The sequence below is a fragment of the Haliaeetus leucocephalus genome, unplaced genomic scaffold (genome assembly GCF_000737465.1).
Source record: "Haliaeetus leucocephalus isolate CR32 unplaced genomic scaffold, Haliaeetus_leucocephalus-4.0 Scaffold273, whole genome shotgun sequence".
Taxonomy (NCBI): Eukaryota; Metazoa; Chordata; class Aves; order Accipitriformes; family Accipitridae; genus Haliaeetus; species Haliaeetus leucocephalus.
The window spans coordinates 4,881,147-4,896,133 of NW_010972709.1; positions in this window are offsets into that span (position 1 = coordinate 4,881,147).

The window sequence follows — 14,987 nt, forward strand, 5'->3', positions numbered from 1 at the left end:
TGTATAGATGTAAACATATGGACTGTAGTTAAAACCCATCCAAAAATAGTGGCGTTATCAGTCAGGAACAATTAAAACATTAAGGAATTTTGTATTATTATTTTTAATCAAACACTAATAAGTCATCAGAAGACATGTAAATTGTTATGTGTGTGTATATGTAAATGAACTTGTGCTTCATGAAACAAGTCCCAAGATGTAAATCATGTGTCTTTTTTAAACTTTCTAATTTGTTTTGTAATTTTTGTAATCCATTTCTAACAGAATTGAAGCAGAAAAAATGCAGATATGGATAAAGAGCAATGAACCTAAAATAATTCATATCGAGTCTCTGCTTAAAGAAAACAATTCCAAACTCATTTTGAGAAACATGGAGGTGTTGCCCAAGTTTTAACTTGTATGTCAAGCTGATCTGATATTTAACATTCAAAGTAAACCAAACAGTGCAAACAAGCTTCCTTTAGAACTGGAGATGAAAAGTAGATAGAAGCTTATTGATTCAATGAAACTACCATTTTAGTACAAAGTTCAGCTTTAAACTTCAACCAGAATGACTGCAATAGGGAAAAGGTTATTTATTTAAAACATACACGAGTTTATTTTTTGGGGTGACAGGGGGATGACGACGAGTTGGGGGGACGGGACACAAGTGGTGAATTCTGGTTTTATCAAAAAGGAAAAAAAGGGGGGGGCGGGGGGGATCCAAAACACCAAACACAAGAAAATGCCTTTTCCATAAGGGTCTTTTCTTCTGTTTACTAGACGTATCTAGACAAACTTTGTTTGCATGAGTTCCATGTAATAAGCAAGCCCTCAAATTTTTAGCTGCTCACCTGGAACTACTTCCTCCAAACTACTTGAACAGCTTTGCTTCTTGAAGGCAAGGAAGCAAATGCTATGAATTTGCTAAAATTGTAAGTTTCCAAGGGGAGAATGGAGGGCAAGAGAAGGAGGTTAGTCTATAACACTCTGACTCTAGCAAGATTTTAAATTCCACTGCTAGTAGCTTTACATCCAATAGCCAGAAAACAAACAAACCAACCACAAGGCCTACCAAGGATATCAGTACCAAAATTACAGCAGTGAATAAGTACGACCTATAAATTGCTCTGCTGAATACAAGAATGACAAGTAATTTAGTGTTATGAATCAGTAAGTACTTTCTACATAGGAATTATTACTTTTAATGGCATTTCCTAAACTGGTTATGTAGATATCAGGCTACAGGACTACCTGAACAGGGTAGAGACATAAGCAGACAATTTGATCATCATTGCAGCACTTTCAAAGTATTTTTTCTGGGTATGGATTATACACAGAAGTGCGCCCTCTCGCACAAGCAATTTCAGATGGAAACACTGCGGAATGCATACAGAAAACCCAGTCACCCACAGATTATTTCAGATTCAAGCTGTGTGTTCCAAACATTGATTCATTCTATTTTTCAATTTTAGAGCAGTATATTGCATATTTAAAAGGGGAAAAGTCAATGTATGTGTATCTATCTATACATATACATGTATGTACATTCTGTTTTAAAAATCTTGCTCAGAGAAATGACACATTGAAACACTAAACCAAATGTAACACAGCTTAAGCATTACTAAATTTCTTGTCTTTTCTGCATAATAGTGACATAAGTGGGAGTCACTGGATACATGTGCACTTGAGTAACTTGGCAGATACTCGCTCTAGGCTTAGTGTCTGACACAAAAATCTCACAGCCCTCCCTCTCAGATGTTCTTTAAGTTGAGACAAATGTCCATGACAATAGAGTTCACCAAAACTCAAATAACAAATAACAAGGACCGGAATAGTCCCTCCTGACACAGGTCACTGTTTCACAGAGTTCACAGCCCACACTTTCCAATAGATGGCTAGCAAATCTTGCATTTCAAGAGTTTGTTTTACTTCCTGTTTAGATGGCAAGTTTTTTCCAATTCATGTTGTCCTCTTTATGGGTCTGTACACAGCAGAACACAACAGCTTTCAACTCCCAATTGTGTATCAAAAATTACTGATAAATAAGAACACATGTTGAATATTACACCTGTGAAAAAGCACAATATTAAGCTGTAAATTGTAGTATCAGAAAAAATTAAATCAGTTTATGCATAAGCTGGAGAAAATTCTAGCAGTTTTTCTTGTATCCAGTTTTGAAAAAAGCAACACGAGGAAAATTACTGGTTCATTACCAAGTCTTTCAGCTTCCCAAAATACTCCACAGTGTATTTCTCAAGAACCTAGTATGCCCTGCCAGTGCTACCCCAAACTGACAGCTATATTTCCAATGTACAATTGCCAGCTCAGTGAGAGAGCGCATTGGAAAGTCAGTGAAAGCTGTAGGTACTCATCAGTCCTCAAAAACAATTTTTAATATGAATTTGCACACAAAAACCATGATATAGACTCTTGAAGAATGAAGTGTGTACAGGAAATTGTCTACACACTTGAAGAGCAGAATGACTGCTCTGAAAACAACATATTTATTATGAAAAAAAAAGGTAAGAGAAGGGACAAACATCATTAGCAACTAGCACAATGGGCAAGTATTTTGCGAATCAAAATCCATTTCAGAGAGAATATAACCTTTCATGCTACCAAATTCAGTGAGGAAGGCGGTGATCTACCAAGTAGGCATTGACAGAGCAATTGAAAGCTGACACAGGGTCAGTTATAGTAACTTCTGTATCCAGTTTGCCTCAGCCAAAAATAAATTTCTGGCATGATTTTTTTGTGTGCATGCACGCTGTATTTACTGATTTTTGCAGCTTACTTAGGTCCTTTTTCTTTTCATACAAGGCATATATTCTAGACAAAACAAGAGTTCTTCCATTTAAAAAAACAAAACAGCTAGGCATTCCAACCAGATTACATAGGAACCTGAGGTATGGACAGCAAATAATATTATTTCAGAGCTTTCAAATCTATAAATCAAGGTTATATATTCAGCTCCTGTTTCAAGAAGATAGAATAGCTTTCTTTGCTACTTCTTATAGTGCTTCCAAGATTAAAACCAGGTAACTTGTTTCCTGAGCTGTATTGCAGGAAAAAAAAAAAACAAACAAATTATCATTTAAAGATATTGCTGTATAGAAAGAGCATGCCTGATCATGCGGTAGGTTTTGTCACTAAAAATTTGAAACGATCGCAAAACTCAGGAATGGTGGTAATTAGAATCCATCACATAGGTCACTTCAGATCATGCCAGATGATCTTATCAAACCACTGAGCTCCAATGAAGCAAAGAGAAACAAGAACTTTTCAAAATGAAGAACCAACTGATGAAAAGCTCTTGGCTGACCTAAAATCTGCCAAGACACCTACAAGGGAGGACTGCCTGTGTAATTTCAGATCATGTGCTTAGCCTTTAATCATTTGCTCACAGTCTTAAATTAACCTTTTTCAGTATTTTATCTCAGATTGATGACAGACTAGTCCCTGGATCCCTGGACACTTACCATTTAAGGATATTAATACTTATCCTTTAAGGACTTGAAGGCTTCCCCAACCCCCTAACTCCTATTCCCCCCACCTCCTTGGCCTTTTTATTTGTTTTAAACAACAAATGATACTGATTCCAAGAGCTTTCAGCTTATTCCTAATACTAATCTGAGCCTGCTGATTTAAATATGTTCAATTTTACCAGGCTTATGCCTCACTCTTTCCCTTTCTAGAGATGGCATGTTTATTCATAACGTAATGAGAAATGCACTCTTCACCATTACATATAAAGGACTGATATATCAACTTATACCTTTGCTTGTTCTGCATTGCTATTTTTCCTTTCATGATTTGTTGCTTCATTTTAGAATGAGAGGTGGTGAAACCAAGTATTCAGAAAAAAATCATTCTATAAAGTTTACGGCAAAATTATATCACAGACTAACTACAGCCATTATTGTAGAAAGTTTTGCTTTTTCCAGGTATCATCTGCTTTGGCAAAGAAGGCTACCAACCAAGGGCAGCCAAAGAAAAAGGACGCCCTAGTAAAATACTTCAACAATAAATAGATAAAATATATGAAAATAGACTGTAACTAGCATATATGAAAACCATAAACCACATCTCATTAGGTATTTTTGCTTATGAAGTGAAAGGAATAAAAGCCCATCTGCTAAGTAATAACCTATTGTTCATGAAATACATGCATATTTTGTCTGATTAAAGTCGACTAGTTTCTTGAGATAAAAAAGAAAAAATTTTGAATGAGCCACAGAAGACATTTTGAACCACAAGAAATAAAACATGTAGCCAATAATAAGACTGGGCTGTAACCAGTTCTATAACATTATTGCTGAACTTTTCCTAAGCTTACACTGCTTACCATTAATAACACTAGAAGAAAATCTTATCTTAAAAAGCAGGCAAATAAAAAGAGAAGTCACATGCAAGGAATAAACACACTCCTTTTCATTATAGGTGCTCAACTGCCAATCAAGATAGATTTTCCTAACGCATACACCTGAATTACCTCTGCAAATTTTCTGCATAATTAGAACATGTACCTGACCATATGATTAATCTTTCACTACCCATAGCATGCCAGACAGTTAGCGATGCCTGAGGACACAGACAAATCATTATTTTATGTTCACATTTTAAGCAAGCACCTCTATGTCCTGGTAAAGACAGAATCTTTTCCAGGAAAGTTCCTTCAAATCCTAGCAGCCCTTTCAAGGTTTTGGAAAAACTTACATACTAATTGGGGCAGAATAGAGTGTGGTAAAGTAAGATATTGCAAGTTTTGAAATGAAGATCAATATTTTCCTTATGAATTATTCAGAATTTGCTTTCATTTTTGAAAAAACTGGTTTTCTTATTAAGCTATCCTCCACTAGAAGAAACAAGTTCAAACAAGTCAATGTGCAGCATCTCCTTATTGTGTTTTGCGTTCTTTTTGTTCATGCACCTAACTTTAATGATTAGATGCAAATGAGCAGCCACAGTCAATGAAGAGGGATCTGTAACTGAAAATTCTACTTACCGCATCCTAATAAGTAACTTGACCGCTTTCAGAACTGAGTACATGCACAGATAAAGGTTAAGTTCAAGACCAAGTATTTCTTTAACTCATGGTGTGTTACAATTTTACCTCTCCACCTGGATGACTGCTTCATTTAGAAAGCTTGGCACTCTCACATTTTTAGGTCTGCAGACATTATCTCTTCTCACTCAAAATGGTGCCTGTACAGAAGCTTAAACAGCTCAGAACAACCTTCCCTTGCCCAAACAAGGTGTATAATTCATAGGTCATCAAGTATTACAAACTCGCTCTATCCCTTCCAAACAGAATGAGACTATATTGTAGTTTGGATGACTTGCATGCAAGGGCTTAAACACTGCTAGATGTTGACAATAAATTTTGGCAATTCAATTAGCTTCTTCCCTTAGTTCTTCCTTCACTGAAGACTGATAAATACTGCCATAGCTTGCAAATACTTTTTTTTTTTTAAATAATAAATGCAGTTATAAACTGTGAAGTGCTTATGGACTGTACTTGGGAGAAAAGAGAGTGTGAAAATTCCTCAGATAATTTGGATTTTACCACTAAGTTTGTTCTCTTTGGGACCTATAAAAAACATATACAACAAAAATGGAAGACTCAACCTTTGCAGTCAGCTAGAAAAGTACATTGCTAGTCACCTCACAGCAGCGCTACCATGCCATGCACTCTCAACAACAATAACCATTAAACATTGTTCACATTGTCTAAATGCCAGCAGAAACATTACCATGCTTTCGTTTGATCTGACAATGTATCACCTGCAGGTATCATCATATCTCTCAAAACAAATCTCAAAGACAAGTTCAGGGTTATGAATCATTCTTATAACTAGATAAATACTGTCCTGAATACATCTAACAGCTACAATGCACCATATTAAGACATGTGTGGGCTGAAAGACTGGTTAGCTTCAAAATATGATGCATTTTTCAAATTACAAAACGTATCCAGTGTTAAGCATCCTGTTATTTTAAAAATATCACAATTTTCAATTACTTAAAAAATATTACATGAATGGGAAAGGGATTCTCAAAAGCAATCCATTAATCTCTTTTCTAGATCATTATGTTCAAACACATTTAAAACACAATGTAGTCAAAATATAAACACCTTATTAGCCAGGTCACTAAAACTACAGTAAGCTCAGCAAGATGGCTCTCTTAGGTTCCATTTAATTCACATTCATACACATTAAGCAAATTATTGATTAGATGTAGGCAAGTTATTTATACTATTGTTGTTCAAGAGAATTTCTTAAATGCAGCTTGTCATCCATTATGTCACAAACGTTCACACTTCCATATTCTATATAAATGCTGACAAAAGGACCGCTTTGTCTTTGCCAGACTGCAGCAAATACAGGAAAGCATATGATAATGGTCTCAGTTTGTAAAGAGATAAGCAACAACATAATCTTGGATATTAATAAATCCAGTGTTTCACCTTACATTAATAATTCCATTCCATTTTTATCAAACAGTAAACCTTAGGTGGAGAGATGAAACTGATGTTTGTCAAGAAAGAATCAATGAAGATGAAAGGGTTCCATTTATTGATTACTAGATACTCCTTTGAATGAAAAGACCACTAGATAATGTCTCAATGTTTAAAAAGTAATGATTTGCCATTTTTTCCTGTAGTGTGAGATAGTTGCTAGGTGAAATTTTCCTTTAGCCAAAAAGTACATATTCAGCAGAAGTTAATTGTTTTGCTAATTCATCTTTGTTAAGCTGTGTTCTAAGTTACTGCTGCCAAAAACATAGTTCAATTCTATTTAAATACTTGAATTGGGAATCTATGTGTTTGACTAGTTTAAAAGATTCGCTCAAAGTTCTTCAAAACCACTAAGACACCTGGTTTCTAATATCACAGGAGTTTTATATAATTTGAACATTCAGAAGATGGTAACATATTGAGTTCCTTGTGTAGACCTAAATAACTCCTTGTGGAAACCTATATAGTTAGAATGATGTAGATAATCTTTGAATTAGTCCCTCAGAGTCCTCCTGTATTTGGTTCGTTAATATGAAAATGCATTTCTGTTTAGGTGCTTGGCTCACTCCCTCCTCTTAGGGGTCTGAATGAATATTTTGTATGAGCAGATCTAAGAGTTCTTAATGCCACAGTACCTCTTAGAAGTTTCCATCTGCTCTAGAAGAGCACGAGGGGTTTTTTGTACCAATATTTACACACAGTAATTTTAGTTCAAGTGGTAAACTCTGTCACAAAATGCATACGTGACAGACTGTAAAAAGATCAGTCGGGAAATGCTGGAGTTACTGCCTAGGCCATTTGCAATTTGTACTGAAGCAAAATGAAAAAAATAAGAGATTATTGTGGTTTAGTTATTCAAGTCTTGCAGTTTTGCTGCCACAATTCATTTCCTTAATTATACTGAAAATCATTTGCCCTGAGTGTTAACAGATTTTTTTTTCTTTTTTTTTTTTTTTTTTCCAAATGGTAATATATGTAAAAAGCCTTTGGGGCTTAATGAATTATGTAACATATGTTTTCCTTCACTAGGACTGAAGATCACTTGTGGAAATTTCATAAATATAGGAAATTATTATTATAAGAACTTGGCAAAGTCAGATTAGTAAAGTGCCTGCTCTGTTGCATTCCCCCCCCCCTTTTTTTTTTTTTAATTCCTCATCCTTGTTACATAAACCTATCCCACAAAACAAAAATGGTACAGCAAATCTAGTACGGCTTTTAGATCACACTGGGGAGAAGACTACACATCTGTAAGAGCACATCAATATATTCACATATTACAAGGATCATGCTGTACTTCCTGCAAATCTGAGAGCTGGACAATACGTGAGATTGAGATGCACATATGGGGGGGAGGAATCCGGAGAAGTAAGCAAAACAAATGCCAGCAATCCTCACCTCGCAATTCAGTCCCCTTGTAAGTATGTCTCCAAGAACCTTTTAAGAGTACAGTTCCTTCACAAACTTTGAGTCTGGAAGCTTTCTTTATTTAAAAGGAAAGCTTATGATTCCTTATTTGCATTAAATTATAAGAGCTAGAGACTTTGAGAGAACTATGGATAAAATTATAGGAGACAGAAGATAAAAACTTGTGTCTTGATATCAAAAAAATGAGTACGTAAATGCTATTGTTATCAGCAGAGATTACATACTTTTCCGGATTTTCTAATAAAACTAGAATTCCTGGAAATGCAGCTGACTAATCACCAAAACAGGGTTAACTTAAAATGTCTCATGTTCTTTTTCTGCTCTATAGTATCCCAACTTCATTCTTCTCAGGAGGTGGAACATGTCACCTAAAGGGATGCACAGTCAGCACAGAGGCATCTGCCAGTAAGGACAGTCACTTCAACAGCCCAAACTACAACTCCCGCATACACCTTTATACTATTGTAGTACCAGAATGTTTCAGGTTTTATGTGAACCTTTTTAGATTTTGATTTCCAGGGAAAAGATAGATTTTTAAAATAGTTTTATCCACAGCTAATGATAATTTGGGGAAATTTTTGCATTATCTCATTGAGTAGAAACAGTGAAATACTACTCTCGAGGAGATGGAAAATACATATAAATTCAAAACATACAAAGGCTTGAATTGTCTGAGTTTTCAAATCTGATTGTGACAATATCAGGCAACTGCAGGCATTATGTTGAATGCTACTCACTGATGCAATTATGGAATGAAAAATATTGATGTCTATTGGCCACAGATAGTGAACTTCTGCTAGTGCTCCCTTCCTTCAGTACTAGAAACAATAACTACAGGTGGATGAGCATATTAGCTTAGTACACTATATGATTAAAAAAAAAAAAGTCTTTCATTCTCACTGAGACTTTAAAACTGCTAGACTAGTAAACTGCTAGACAAAGGCATAGGAAAAGAAAATATTTAGTAAGGATTTCCTTTAACCTGAGATATGTCTGTTTTTATAATTTAAAAAACTGTGATATTTAAATACTCTAGAAAATAACCAAAAAGAATGATGAAATGTAGTAAACAAACTGCTGTTAAAGCAAGCTATTTCAGCTGCATCAAATTCAGCAAGATTGTACTTTCTCCATGAGAAATTCATTGTGGATGTGAAGAAAGTAGACTTTGAAAATAATAACCATTAGGTCTCAAGTGTTGCAAATAAGGAATGAAAACATGCAAGACAGGGAAGAAAAAGGGAAACACTGTAGCAACTGAAACTGGTTAGGGTTTTTGGGGTTTCCCCAGTTGCTTCTTACCATTGTTCTGAAGACATAAGTGGTCTCAGCATAAGACTGCCTCAGTAACTGCTACCCATTGGAGGGATGGTACGTTTCCCTTCTCAGAACTATTAGAACTATACACTTTCCCTAACTCCACATTTATAGAATGGTTAAAACAATAAAGACTTGTAACAGTCACTTTAAATACACAATCCCTTCTTTAAAAAGGCAAGGGACCATGGTTTTCTCTCTGGAAAACAGAGCTGATTGGTGTTATGGTAAGTACCAGTCACGTCATTTTGCTTTCTAATCTCCGAGGACCTTGATTCTGTACTTAACTCAACTTAAAACCCATCTCCACTCCCCAAGAGCCACACAGTTTAAAGCCTATGAATACTTGGTTGTGCCTTTAGTGAACATGCAAAATTTAAAAAAAAAAAAAAAAAAGAAGCTTAATTTGTAAGTGTCATGAGGTTCACATATTGTCACTTTTCTTCACTTAATATTCTTACTCTTGCACTTGTTAATTTTACTAATTATATCAATAACACTCAAAAATAGCTGTGCAAATGAAGCTGCCTACGGGAGCAGAGAAAAGGAAAACTGGCAGGCTATCAGCAAAAACATATGAAACAATACAGTGCATTATTGTGTTCTCTCACAGTAACTGGACACCAATACTTTAATCCATTTTCACAAAATCTCCACAAAGTGTGATTTTACAGCTCTGTAAAGCCACTCTCATTTCCAGAAATCCTCTCTTGTCCCCACTCCCCCAGAAGAGCAATGGCCATTGAGCTGGATTATCATAAATTCAGCAATCAAATTTACACAGCTCTGGAGATGCAAGTAAAATGAGTATTGTATCTTCATTTCCTTTGTGGCACTTTATCAACCTCTTTCTCTGCTGATGGTAGAAGTCAATAAAATCCTATTAACACTAAGATCTTGTATTAAGTTTGACAGTTTACAAATTGCAGGGGTTTTCATTTCAAATATGAGCAGCTTGAGATACTCTGGAGTTTCACTATATAAAATTGTTAAAGTTTGAATAAAATAATTCGGGTGTATTTTTTCCTCTCCTTTTAAAGAAGGCAGCAGAAGCAAATACAAAAAAACCCCTATAAAGCTTCCTGAGACATTCACATTAGTCTAACCAGGAAGATCAGAAGAATCATAACAGATCTGTATTTAGAGCAAGAGATTCACCTGATCTCTCTGTGGGCCTGATCCAACTGCTATTTGAAAAAAACACAATCCTTCCTATGGACTCCATGGGCTTTGTATCAAGCTCTGTTGCTCTCTATAATCACAAGTAACCACTCTTGCAAAATGAATAACACATCCTAAGAGAAAAAGGCTTAAAGCAACTGAACCTTTAAATAGGTAAATAAATAGAGATACCAGCAGCAGGGATGGAGTTGGCACCTGCAGAAACAGCAATCAAGGGTATGGCTGACCAGCTGGTAAATGAATTAGGAATTATGCCAGAACAAACTTGGGGACAAATCTAAAGCTATTCCTGCAATTGGGCAAATTGCCATAATTTCTGCACTTACCCACCTGGTGATTTAAATGCCTGTTAAATATTATTTGAAGAAAACAAATACCAGTCCCAGCTGGTGCTATTCTTCCAATAATAACTTTCTTCATTGAAGAATGTTCTCTCAGAGAGGACCATGGTAGCAGAAGGAATTTAAGCAAGATCTAGACAGCTTGCCTAAACAAGAAATATAAATCCAAAGTAGGTGATTGGAAACGTGAAAGAAGGGAGGAAAAAAAAAAAAAAAGGACCACATGGGCCCAGTTTCAGGAAATCATGCAAGAATGTGCAATATACAAATTTCAGTGATTTGTAAAAAAAAAAAAAAAAAAAACAAAAACAGAGGGAAGTGGAAAGGGAGAATATAAGCAGAGGTAGAGGGAAACATAGAAGAAAGTAGAAAGAGAAATGTAATAAGAGCAAAAGAAATAGTGGGGTGCAGGACACTGATAAGAATAAGCAGAGAACAAGGCTAAGCAAAGAAGAAATAAGTGAAGCAGTGGCTAAGAGGGCAGCTTCCCTTTACACTGTTGCTTTAGCCTCTATAAAAAAAAAAGTGCTTGGCCTCATTTAACATGGACTAGGAGCTGTGGAAAAGTTGCTATTAGAATTAACAGCAAGAAGAGTTTAACACAGCTGTAAGGTTAGATTCTGATGTTCTTTTCAAAACCTTCCCCAAACCTACAGTACTTTTGCTGAACAAGTCTGAAATATCCTTTACTCCTAGTAAAAGATACTGCAGAATTACTACTTCTTTTTTTTTTTTTTTTTTTTTTAAAAAAAGGATTTCCCAAATATTCAACCCCCCATACTTTGATGTCATCATTGCTTTGAACAGGCTTTGAGATTCAGGGAGAATCCTCATTCTTAAATTTCATTTCTAATTGTCTTTACTCTTGCTCTTCTGCTTAATGAAGGAGAGCCATTCAAAGCTTTTTTTGGCTTTTTTTTTTTTTTTTAAATACATTTCCCTTTTAAGTATACAATCTCAAAGCCTGTCAAAAATTTAGTATTTACTGGACACCTGAAGTATACAGATTCTTCTGATCATTAATTAATTTACTGAATCAGGATAGCACCACTCAAATAGACGATCCAATCAGAAAAAATTTATGGGTTTTGTATCATCTCCCTTTTCAATACCAACAATTCAAAACATCACATAGAGTTGGTGGCTATACATAGATTCCTCAGATCACCACTCTTACTGCACAAGACAATCTTGGACTGCTCACAAGACAGAGTGGGAGGCTTTATTTTGAAGCAAACATTGCCTCTAGTAAGGATGTTTGCACACAGCAATAACTTGCCAGTGTTTAAGGCCAGAAGCATTCCTAACACCCACTTATAAACATTCAAATATATCTTTTTTTGCCTAGAAATTGTACTTTATGACAGAAAAGAAAACTTTTCCTGCTTCAAGTAATTATGTCCAGATACAATACGAGGTAGATCATATTTAGCCATCTATCCATCACACTGACTATGCATATATTCACATACACTAATAGTGCATCATATGGACATGGACACTCTAAAGTTGCTGCGCTGACATCTGATGCTGTCTACTCTCCGTTTGCTGTCCTTGAGCTCAGGGTACAAGGGCAGAATGGCACAGTTCTGTGAATTCAGCACCACAGTTAATTTATTGGCACTATGACTTCACTGTTTTAAGTGGTTAGAAGTGCAACCTTGCAGGCTTAAATTTGCCCCTAAACAGCCGAATAAGAAGATGACTTTCTATGGCACTTAGAGAAAATAATCTGCTTGTGCAGGTAGAATTTCAGGGATAAAAACTGAACAAGATATGTAAGTATTTATTTTATTTATTTATTTGTAACAGATGACCTATCTAAATTGGCAATTAAAGCTTAGAGTAGGCCAAGTGAAACCTTTATACTGCCAATCTACACCCCAATACCAACCATAGTTAAGGTCAGGACTGGAAAATAAAAATCGTAAACCCAGGAAAATAAAAGCATCTGAAAGCCTTTCTTCACAAAACAGTGGTTGAGATTTGTACTATGTCACCTGATCAAACCTTTGGATTCAAAGCTACACATTCAACACGTAAGATCTGGTGAGCCACATTCCTTTACTTTAGGTACAGTGTATTTTTGAGCAACTGGTGCAGGCTGAGAATAGATTGTGTTAAGTGCCCGAATCTCTGAAGAAAGGAAGAGATCTTAATATTGTTCCCCAACCAAAACTGAAATAATCATACGCTGTCAAGTCAGCAGTGAAATATAAGTACAGTGCATAGGACTAACCTTCCCTCTGCCTTCTTGTGATATCGTTATGAGTGATGCATTTTTAGCTTTATATCAGGAGACAACATCTCAACATCCTTCAGCATTTTACTGCTGTGCCGACTAACAAAATACAGCATGTGACCCCTTTTATTTTCTGGTTCATCAGTTTTATATTCTTATTTACTTGCCATACATTTTAAGTCTGATGGTATCCAACACAGGCAGCTCAGAATATGCTGTATTTAAAAGATATCGTCTGACAGTGTCTTTGAATTCATAAAAGCCTATTTTCAAAAAATGAGCTGTGATATGTGTATTTTTTTTTTAATGCATAACAGAACAGTCGATCAAGCAAAGGAGAGGTAAAGATAGAATTATAGAGTATTCTGCATTTTCCAACCTGGGGAAACACCCCATTGTGCCCTTGCAAAAGTTTATTTTGTACGCTCTGCTGGAACAGGCACGGACTTTTGTTTCCTTCCTGCAAAACTTGACAATGCAATGGCCTCACATAGAGGGCCAGATGCTCAGCTAGCACAAAATGACAGAAGCCCATCCATCTTCACATCTGACTGTGCATGCACCTAATTGCACTCCTAAGTTCTACCAAGGAGAGACAAAGTCTCCAGCATGTTCCACTATTCCACCAAACTCTGCTTCTGCTCATCCTGTGATTTCAGATGATGCTGGGAAGCCCCAACTGCACTATTGCTTTGCAGTAAATGATAAATAAGAATCTTTTCACAGTTTGCCACTATCATAACTTGAATGATTTTGCTTCACCTACCAGAGTAATTGATTTTGTTTGATAATCAACTGCTAGACTTCTTACTGTTTAGCAGTGTCCTTCTGTGGAGTGGCTGACAGCACGCTATTAAGTTACTAAAGAGGTATGAGTCATGTTTTCAAACGAGAAAAAACAGTATCTAATAACTGTTTTTTGTTCTTCTCACTGAAATAGTTAACACATTGCAGATATCCCAAAATAATGAAGTTGAGCCCAAACCACCATTTCCTTCTATTAATCATTTGGACCTGGGAATAATTACCACTCACAGATAGAAAGAATCTCCACACCAATCAGAAAAATCTGCTACCTGTAGATGACAAACTCTAACTTTAAAAATATGATTTACTTGTTTAATAAAAAAAATGAAATAAAAGCTATAACTGTACTTCAAAATTGTGAGGTTTTTTTTAATTAAAGACTTTATTCTTTCTTCATGGTTAGGCTTTTTTATCTATACAACATATATTTTATTAGAATTTAAGAAAAAAGTGTGCATTCAAACAATTGCTATCCTGTCTAGATTAGGTGATTAACTGAAAGCCTTTGTTCCATGTGAATCTAGCATGTTGAAATCCTTGACTTTATCTCCTCTATGTAATATAAAATAAGAATGTTTTATGAATATAGGCCTTTAAAAGGGAAGTACTCTGCAAGGTAAGAGAATAGTATTTAGGTATACATCTGCCTGCCTTCATTTCTTAGTTGTTTGGGGTTTTTTGTTTGTTTGTTTTTTCACCAACACATCTCTGTCCTAAACCAACAGAACTAATTTTTTAAGTCTTTGACTTCCTTAGCCCCTTATGCTTTCACTGATTCAGCAGGAACACTGTCAAACACCTGGTGCTTTGCGGTTCCCGAGTAGTCCAATTATCACTTGGAGTGCATCAAAATTAGGTTCTTTTTACAAATGGCTCAGCTGCCCTCTCTTGAGATTATTTTCATGCTCAAACAGCGGCTCTCGAACAAGGGGTGGCGTACAATGTATCTAAAGCAAATTTCATCTGCCTCTCTTTCTCTTTTCATCTTTCCTAGGCTTACAACTACGCAGAGTAACTGAGCCTGGGAAAACAGAGGCAAACAGGAGCAAAGATGTGAGAAGCTGAAACACAGAGGAGACAGAAAGCCACCATTACAGAAAGTAAGAGACAACAGGGCAGCTCTAAAATAGTTGAGAATCACTGCGGTAGAACTGCAGTACAGGTCAAT